Source organism: Oryzias latipes, chromosome 19 (assembly GCF_002234675.1).
Source record: "Oryzias latipes chromosome 19, ASM223467v1".
NCBI lineage: Eukaryota > Metazoa > Chordata > Actinopteri > Beloniformes > Adrianichthyidae > Oryzias > Oryzias latipes.
Window position 1 is genome coordinate 13,493,069 of NC_019877.2, and position 8,667 is coordinate 13,501,735.

General features: G+C 37.4%; 1 long non-coding RNA gene across 1 annotated transcript; it reads left to right on the forward strand.

The window, feature by feature from the left end:
* The first annotated feature begins 978 nt into the window (after positions 1-978).
* LOC111946411 lies at positions 979-3,607 on the forward strand. Its single transcript, XR_002872127.1, has 2 exons — positions 979-1,062; positions 2,063-3,607. It is a non-coding gene; the product is annotated as an uncharacterized LOC111946411 (long non-coding RNA).
* The last annotated feature ends 5,060 nt before the right edge of the window (positions 3,608-8,667 follow it).

Genomic DNA, 8,667 nt, shown 5'->3' on the forward strand with positions numbered 1-8,667 from the left:
TTCATTTTATTTTAGGGGAAAACCGGCATTTATTTAATTACAAACCAATAGAAATACAATACAGCAAACCAAAAAAGAGAAAGTAAAGGTGTGTGACAGAAACCCAACTGGGTTCATTTATAAGGTCACACCTCAAATAACAACAACAACAACAACAACAACAACAACAACAACAACAACAATAATAATAATAATAACAATAATAATAATAATAATATAAATCAAACTGTTGATAAGACGGTGGAACTATTTTAGTTTTCTCCATATATGTCACTGAACTTGTATGCTTTATTTTCATTCAATATTAACTTTTCAAAACTTCTGCCTCTTTGCATTTATTTTTTACATTTTAAATTGCTTTTGGCGTTAAAACCAAGACACATGTAACAACATATTCTTTCCTTCTTTCTTTGTGTTGGAAAAGGAACACAAAGCTCATTTTGTGATTCCCAATCTGCAGCATCAAGCCTATGTTTTTAAAAAAACATCAATCTTTGAGAATGTTTGGTAAATCTGCTCAGATACCCCAGTGAAGATGTTTTTAAAGGGATTCTCTGTAAAATACAGAGAGGAAGTGCTGTAATAGTATACTTGCCTCACAACATGCAGCAAAGATCCTGATTTGGCAGTCATGCACAAATTAAAAAATCACAACAGCCTCTGGAAAAAGAGCTTTTTTTTGTTTCAAGACCTCTGAAGGCTTTACTTGTAATAATATTTTTTCATTTTTATCATGACATTCTTTTTGAGCAATTTTATTTTGTTTAATTTTTAATCTGCCTTTGTTATGTCTGTAAATAAGGTAAATATAATACATATATATAATGCTTTAAACTAAGCCTGTATGTCATTTTTAATCACATGATATACATATCTATAAAGTTGAACTCATATTTATTACAAAAATATTACGTTTTTTTTATTTAATTTCACATTTTTAATAAAATAATTCTGGTAACATATGTTTCATGTTTTACAGAGAATAAAGGAGAAACCTGTTGTAGAATCTGCACCATGTCTGATGGTGAGAAGCAGCATGAGCTCCTGCCTGTGGTGGAGGAGGTAAAGTGTAAAGTAGAAACAACTGTAAACTGTTTTAGAGGCATGAAAAACTCTTTAAGTTAACCATCTTTGGTTTCTTTAGTTGAAATGATTCCTTTCAGTTTCTAAATGGTTACTTGTAAATCAAGTACCGGTAACAGTCTGTTGCCAAGGCTGAATTTTTTCCAGCTCGGAAAAAACAGAACAATCAAGTTTCATGCTGGAACATTAAATGCAAACTGATGCTACAGTGTCCTTAAATTATGACTCTTTTTGTTATCTGTATTTTGTTTTTTTGGTCTACTGTGTTTTATTCACTTTTTAGGCACACAGAACTATAAAGTGCATTGAACGAGACAAAAGAGTAAGAGATAAATCCATCAGTCAGTCAGACTTTATTAACCGCATTCACAAGTAGTTCTGATTTGTAACAGGCTACACGTCAGTCACTTTAGAAGCGTTACCGAAAAAGTGTGCAAAATTCAACACCTGGGACATATGTCAAGCTATTTAATCTGGCCCAATGAACTAGAATAAATTCTATCGATAATCCTTATTAATTTTTTATTTTCTCTGTAATCCTGGCGTGTCTATAAATAAATGAATCTTTGTTTAGGTGCAGAAAGTTATTCTGCATTCATGTGGTGTTGGAATATTTGTTGTTCTTCTGACGGTATTGTGTTTTCCTAGCCAGACATGCATTTTTCTGATCATCCCAAAACCACATGAATGCAGCCTTTCTCTAAATTTGCATTTTTCCCCGAGGGATTTGGTGCAATTGGCACTAATCTGAGAACAAAAATTGTTCAATCTCATTGCATCGCTGTCTATATTTATCAATCTAGTGAGTATCGGTGCACACTGTTTTTTTTCGCAGACTTCTGGGAAATTTCTAGGGCACTTAATTTTGTAATTGAAGATTCGTACAGCTCTACAAAATGACGAATACACTATATGGTGCACTTTGTAGTGGGAATCAGAACTTTACAGACTTTTATAGTACACTTTATGATGTGTTCAGGTGAACAACGGCATTCACTCTCCAGAGTCTAATGTGCTGCTGTCCATCTTGGAAGAGTTAAAGAAGTTGCAAACAGCTCTGTTTCTACACCTTAACTGCGGAAAGAAGCAAGGGAATTCCTCATGCTGGGCCAGGAAGATCAACAAAGTTTTCTTCATCTTCTACCTAATAACTGTGTTGCTCTTTTTGTCCTTCATCTTCATGGAGTGGAACTCCTAGAAACTTGAAACTGCTTTTATTGTGTAGATTTTGTGTTGCAACATTTAAGACTTTGTGAGTAAGCTCAGCAAATCATGTCATGTGTGTTTTGAGCTCATAGGTTGGAAGTTCAAGTTTATTCAACTTTTATCGATATTTTTCTCATATAAGGGGTCGCAAAAGAGCCAGCAAGACCAAGTGGGCCCCTACATGGTTTCAAAGTGGGCAGAAAATGTGGGCCCCGCATGGGTTTGTCTGCAGTTTCCGTGGTGGCCCCACCTGTGGTTGCCTACATTTGCCTAAGTGGGTTGGCGGGCTGTGCTGCCCCGCCGCTAGGTGGGCAGAATAGTGTGCTCCACCGCCCGAGGTCAGGCAGAGCAAGTGAGCGGCATCGCCCAGGGGGTGGGGGAGCTAACTAAACTGCGGACGAACCCAGTTGGGACCCACATTTTCTTCCCACTTTTAAACCATAGGGGGTGCACTTGGCCTAGCTGGCTGGTAAGGGATGGGACTGATTCAACATTGTGCTGATGGTTCTTGCTTGAGTCAAGCTTTAGTTTCTACCTTGAAGAATGCAGAATGTACACCAAAACAGAGTGTGTCCTAAGGCAAAAGACACAAAATACAAACTTTATTAGCAATCAAACTCTCCAACTGTCAGGCTACATTCCCACCGCCCGCAGCAACTCACGCTCAAGCGGCCACTTTCCATGAAAAGTCTGTGGAAACACCTGAAAATCCGTGTTTTGGGCTTCTGCGCTCAAAACCCGCTCATGCGTCACGACGCAATTTTTAAAGTCTGCTCTCCGGCTCTATGTACAAACCGGCCGTTCATTAAACACACTCTGAAAGGTCAACCAGCTGAACTTTTGGCTGCTTGAACGTCTAACTGCTGAACTTTGACCAATCAGGGATTTGGATTTGGTAGCAACGTATGAGTTGTGCCACGGTGCCAACTGTTTGAAAAGTGATCATGAAGGAGAAAGAAGTATTTATGCCAAGCTGGAATTACATGACGCCAAGTCTTCCTATATCAGAATAGAGCTGTGAAAGAAAAGGCCTTGAGCAAGATTCACAAGATTTGCCCCAAGCCTCTTCCAACTGTAGTTGGTGGCCATGTGTTAAACACCAAAAACAAAAGAAGGAGAAGCCTCGCCCTGCCGCCTCCTGCTTGTCCGGTGAACACCAAAGGCTGAATACGCATTCATGAAACCTTGTAAAGCGCATTGTTGAACGTGCAAACACATGCCTGATGGGAACATAGCATCATAAAGTAATTATGACAACTCATAACAAGTACTCTGTATAAAATGTTTTGTTTTTAGTTTATGTTTGGCCTGAAAAAAAGAAAAAAAATGTATGGACTTTATCAGTAAATAGTGGTTTACCAAATGTTATGTCAGCTTGGATCTCACATTTTCACCCTTTGCTGTTTTTCCACTGTAATGACTCAATATTTACTCGTTCACGAGTGCATGTCTCAAAGAAAATTGTCAAAAAATCACAGACTGAATCTGACACTCGACAATAAAATATTGAAAGCTTTAAAAATATTTGATAGTAAATGTACATTAAATTAAATTCAAGATGTGTTTGGGAGACAGAAACACAGAAGAATACCATTAGCGTCTCCATCTTAAGGAAGTTGGTAAGTACAGCAGCCAAACACTCATAAAGCTAAAAGCATTTCATTTAATTATCATCCTTTTATCTTATCTTTAACCAGTTAATTAATGGAGGTAATGGGACCTGTTTACCGAAATTAGACCATAAGGCCTTGGAAACCTTCATGAAGAGTTTTCAAGACTATTACATTAATTCTGTTTGCTGGTCTGGAACATATAGGCATCTTTTCACACAAAATGAATTGGATTACATTAGTGGGAAACAATTGTTGCACAATTTTAAAAAGCTTGTTGACAAGGATAATACTTTAAAGGATTAATTCTATTTTAAAGTTTAACCTTTATTTTAAACTCTGAATTAATTCTCATTTACAATGATGACCTTGACATATAAAGTATGTTTCTGGAATGTGTCAAGAAGCTGGGGTTCTCAGAGAAAACCAACGAATGCCCGGAGAAAACATGCAAACTCCACGCAGAAAGGACTGGGGTGGGATTTTTAGCCAGGGCCTTCTGGCTGTGAATTGAAAATGGTGACCACTACACCACCATGCAGCCCACTGATGTTTAGTTTCTGTTTAGTGTGATGAGGAAAATAGTTTCATATCAGCTAGATTTTATTACAAGAACTAATAGGTGGTTAATTCACCCGACCTTCTTGTATTACGATAATGGTGTTATTATCAAGAAGACTAGATAACTGCTCTGAATGTTAAAGACAGGAAGAAGAGCTAAAAGATTTTTGACGAAAAGGCTTTTGCAGACATGATGCTAGATGTTTTCTTTGTTGCAAGTAAATTCCACCAGTGTTTCTGTGAAAACCTGCAGATTGGACACAAGTTATGGAACAGCAACAGACTGGCAACCTGTCCAGGGTCTTCCCCACCTATGATAGGCCCCAGCAGCCATGTGACTTTGGGTTTCAGAAAATGGATGGATGGATACAATTTTAAACAACCTCTGTGATACAAAACATGAAAACAGTTTTATTCCAGAAAGAATCGGTCTTTATAATCAGTGGTCCCAACCCCTGGGCGGGTACCGGTCTGTGGGTGATTTGGTACCGGGCCGCACAGAAAAAATAAAATAACTTACATGACTTCCGTTTTATTTATTTGAATCTGAAAGATGTTTTTTTTTTTTTTTTAATTGCCCGATTCTCTGTTACATCTGTCTATGTTACTTTTGACGCGGGTCAAAGTGCTCTTCTCGTTCACGTGATAGGATACCGCTAAAATAAAACCCATGAACTAGCAAAATGAATAAAAAACAAATGTCTTTGGAAAGTTTCATTGCCAAGTGGAAAAAGCCCAGCCAGGAGACAGAAGAGGAGCCTTTGACTTCCAAAAAAAGAAAGCTACATTTAATAGACAGTATCAGGAGTCCTACATAAAATACGGATTTATCCCAACGGGAGATTCCCTCAAACCATTCAGCATTTTGGTGAGTTGGATTTTCCATGCACTTATTTTGAAGGCATGTTTAAATGTTATAATAATAGCGACCGGGGAGTGTTGCGGGCAGAGAGGATGTTGCTCATGTCATAATTTGTGTTTATTGTTATGTTTAGAAAATACCACAGTTTTCATGCAAGTCATATTATTTTGTTGTACTGTAGTGTCGGTCACATTCCGCAGGCTGCAGGGGTTTCTGTCGGAGCTGGCATCACAGGGAATTAAATCAATCCCCTTTGCCTGCTTTGGTCAAGTATTGAAGTATCAAAATAAATACATGAAATACACTTTTTGAAGATTGTTTGGAATAAATTTGTATTTGTATTTGTATTTATTTATTTAAGGGACAATGCATACAACAAACAGTGTAGAATACTCTAAAGGTAATGAGACACTGTAAATATGCAGGATTGTAGCCTAGGCTAATTTCCATCCTCTGTCCCGTTCTGACCATGGCCAGCCACCTAGAGACTTAAAATAAAATGAGTAAAATAGAGTAAAAATGTACATATATAGCGTAAAATTGCGTAAAATTAAAAATAAATAAATGCATAAATAAAAGAAAATCAAAGCTAGGCATGTGTCCTTCATCTGGCAGTTATGTTGTTTCACCCTTAGTTATTTCTTCCTGTTGTGTTTACTTCTTTTTAGCACCATGAGTGTGGGAAGGGGAGAGGATGATGACACCTGTGCGATGTACAATGTTTAGCGTGTCAAAATAAAAGTGCAGAGTACATCTTCTCACGTGTTTCTGCCTTTATTGCAGCGTTGCAGCAGCGTGTGTCCGCCACATATAACATACCGGTCCGTGAGAATTTTGCCAGACATCAAAGTGGTCCGCGGTGCAATAAAGGTTGGGGACCGCTGTTTTAAATGACCTGCTTTATACTTTTAAGGTTCCGTTATGCCACGTTCACACTGGCGTTTGCAACCCACATTCCATCAACCACTTTCATAAAAAAGTCTATGTAAACGCATATATATGCACATTTCCACATCAAAACTCTGACGCTCACACATTGCTTGGAAAGTTTTTGGGTCAATTTTATGACTATGTACAACGCATGGCCATTGGATGCATGTTAAAACTTTAACCAGCTGAACCTCGACAAATCAAAGACTTGGATTTAGTACATACGCATGGAACATTGAAGTGCCAACCGTGTGAAAAGTGATGATGAAGGAGAAATGAATAATTGTGGTTTGTGCCTGACCTGAATTATATGACACCAAGTCTTTCTATCCCAATAGAGCTGTGAAAGAAAAAGCCTGGTGCAGGATTTGCAAGATATGACATTTCACATTAAGCTTCTTCCAACTGTGTGTGCATACGTTAATAGCCGGTAGTGACAGTCAAATGTGCATATTGTATCCTGTAGGCATTAAAGAACCAGCGTTTAGCACATTATGAACGTGCATCACATGCCCAGTGTGAATGTAGTATTACAGTCTCTTGGCAAAAGAAAAAAAAAAGTTTAAAATAACCTAATGAAAGCTAGTTTTGATAAAATTTAATTTTTTTGTATGGTATTTTTGAGCTGGTGTTTTTTAATTTATTAAAAAAGTGAGTTATTCTTACATTAATTTTTTTTTTGCAGATAGCATTTCCTGTAAGGAGTTTTGCAGTTTTTAATGTGTTTGAAATGACTTAAACTTGACCAAAGCAGAGAGCCTTACCGCCTGATACGGCCTTTTAGAAACCACAAACATCCTGGTTTCTCTGAAAGGCCTGCTTTATGCCGTCCTAGATGTGGTCAATCATTAGGCTGCACTGGACTATATTTTTAAGTTAACTTCATAACAACTGCACACAGATTATTTGTGCAACACAACAACAGAATAAAAGACATTCAACAATACATTCGATTTAAAAAAAAATAAAGTTAGTGAGATCAACTTAACTACTGGTACTTAAAAAACGTTTTGTATAACACACAGCTCAGTTAGGAGAAGTGATGTCTACAAAGGCTGACCAGGAAAAAATGTTTAGTTTAATTTGCAGAGACTTTACAAGATCTCACTTGTCCTTAATATTGTCTCACAAATAAATACCTTTTGCCTCAATTCTAATATAGAACCTGACTTAGAACTTGAATCTAAACTCTCTGTTTGCATGGTGGTGTTACAAATCCTCAGAAGCAGTACAGCAGGCCTAAAATGCATTGTTTTATGTTTGAATTTATGAAAAAAAATCATTGAAGCTGTAATATCATGCTTAGTGTCTAAATTTGAAAACGGTTTTTTTTAATTTCAAAGAAATAAGACTAATTTATTTCAAGACGTTGTTGTACATTTACAATTTCGATGCGCCGTTCAGTTTTTTTTTTTATAAAATAGAACATAATCAATATTTTACCTTCTTGTGGCAAATCTTAAAATAATATGACATGGTTTACTGATGAAAAAACTTCAGGCATCGAGGGCCAGTGTCCAACTAACCTGCTTCTTATTGGTTAATACACCTGATCCAGTTAATCAGCTGCTGGTAAGGCAGGGTTTCTGAAAAAGCAGCAGGAGGTCGGCCCTCAAGCCATGGAGTCCCTATTATGGGTTTGCTGCTACCCCTTTTATCCCTTGTGCTATCCTAGGCATTTTAATGTTGGGAGTTGGGTCATCTAGACCCACTAGACACTTGTGTCCATGGATTACATGAAATCTTTCCACCTTTATCCACCTTTGTCACGGTAGGGAGAACACGTCAATGCAAGGGTGGGGTCATCTAAGATAGCACAAGGGTTAATGACATGCTCAGTGATCAGGCTTGTAATCTAAATCTTCCTGCAGAATCATAGTCATTACAGTTCATCTGTGGTTCGTACTTCTCCCTCCTCCCTTCAACAGAGGCAGGTCACTGTACTAAGCATGATTGGGGAACTCCATATAAAACAGAGTGGAGAGAGATGACTGATGAGCTCCTGCAGCCATCATGTTTCAAGCCTTGTTTTTTCTTTTTGTCCTCACAGGTAAGCTTACATCTCAATTATGTTTGCATGTGGAGTTCAAGAAAGGTTTATTTATTTTTTAAATTAAATAGAATATAAAGGTTATGAAAAGTGACAGGTAATAGTGTCAGTGTGCCAAACCAGACAATAATTTATGAGCTGGCCACCTTTTTGGCATTTCACACCTTTAGTTTTTGTGGATCCAGTCATGACTAAGATTAATGTTGGACCAAATAGTTTTTTTCCAATGTTTTTTTGAAACTGTTGTTGCAATTTAAAAGAAATCATTTTAAAAGAGTTTGGTTGCTTTTGGTGCAAAGACCCAGAGCACTCTACAAGAAGAGAATCTACATGTAGTGGTTGCAGACCCCTAGTCTGGGAGGATT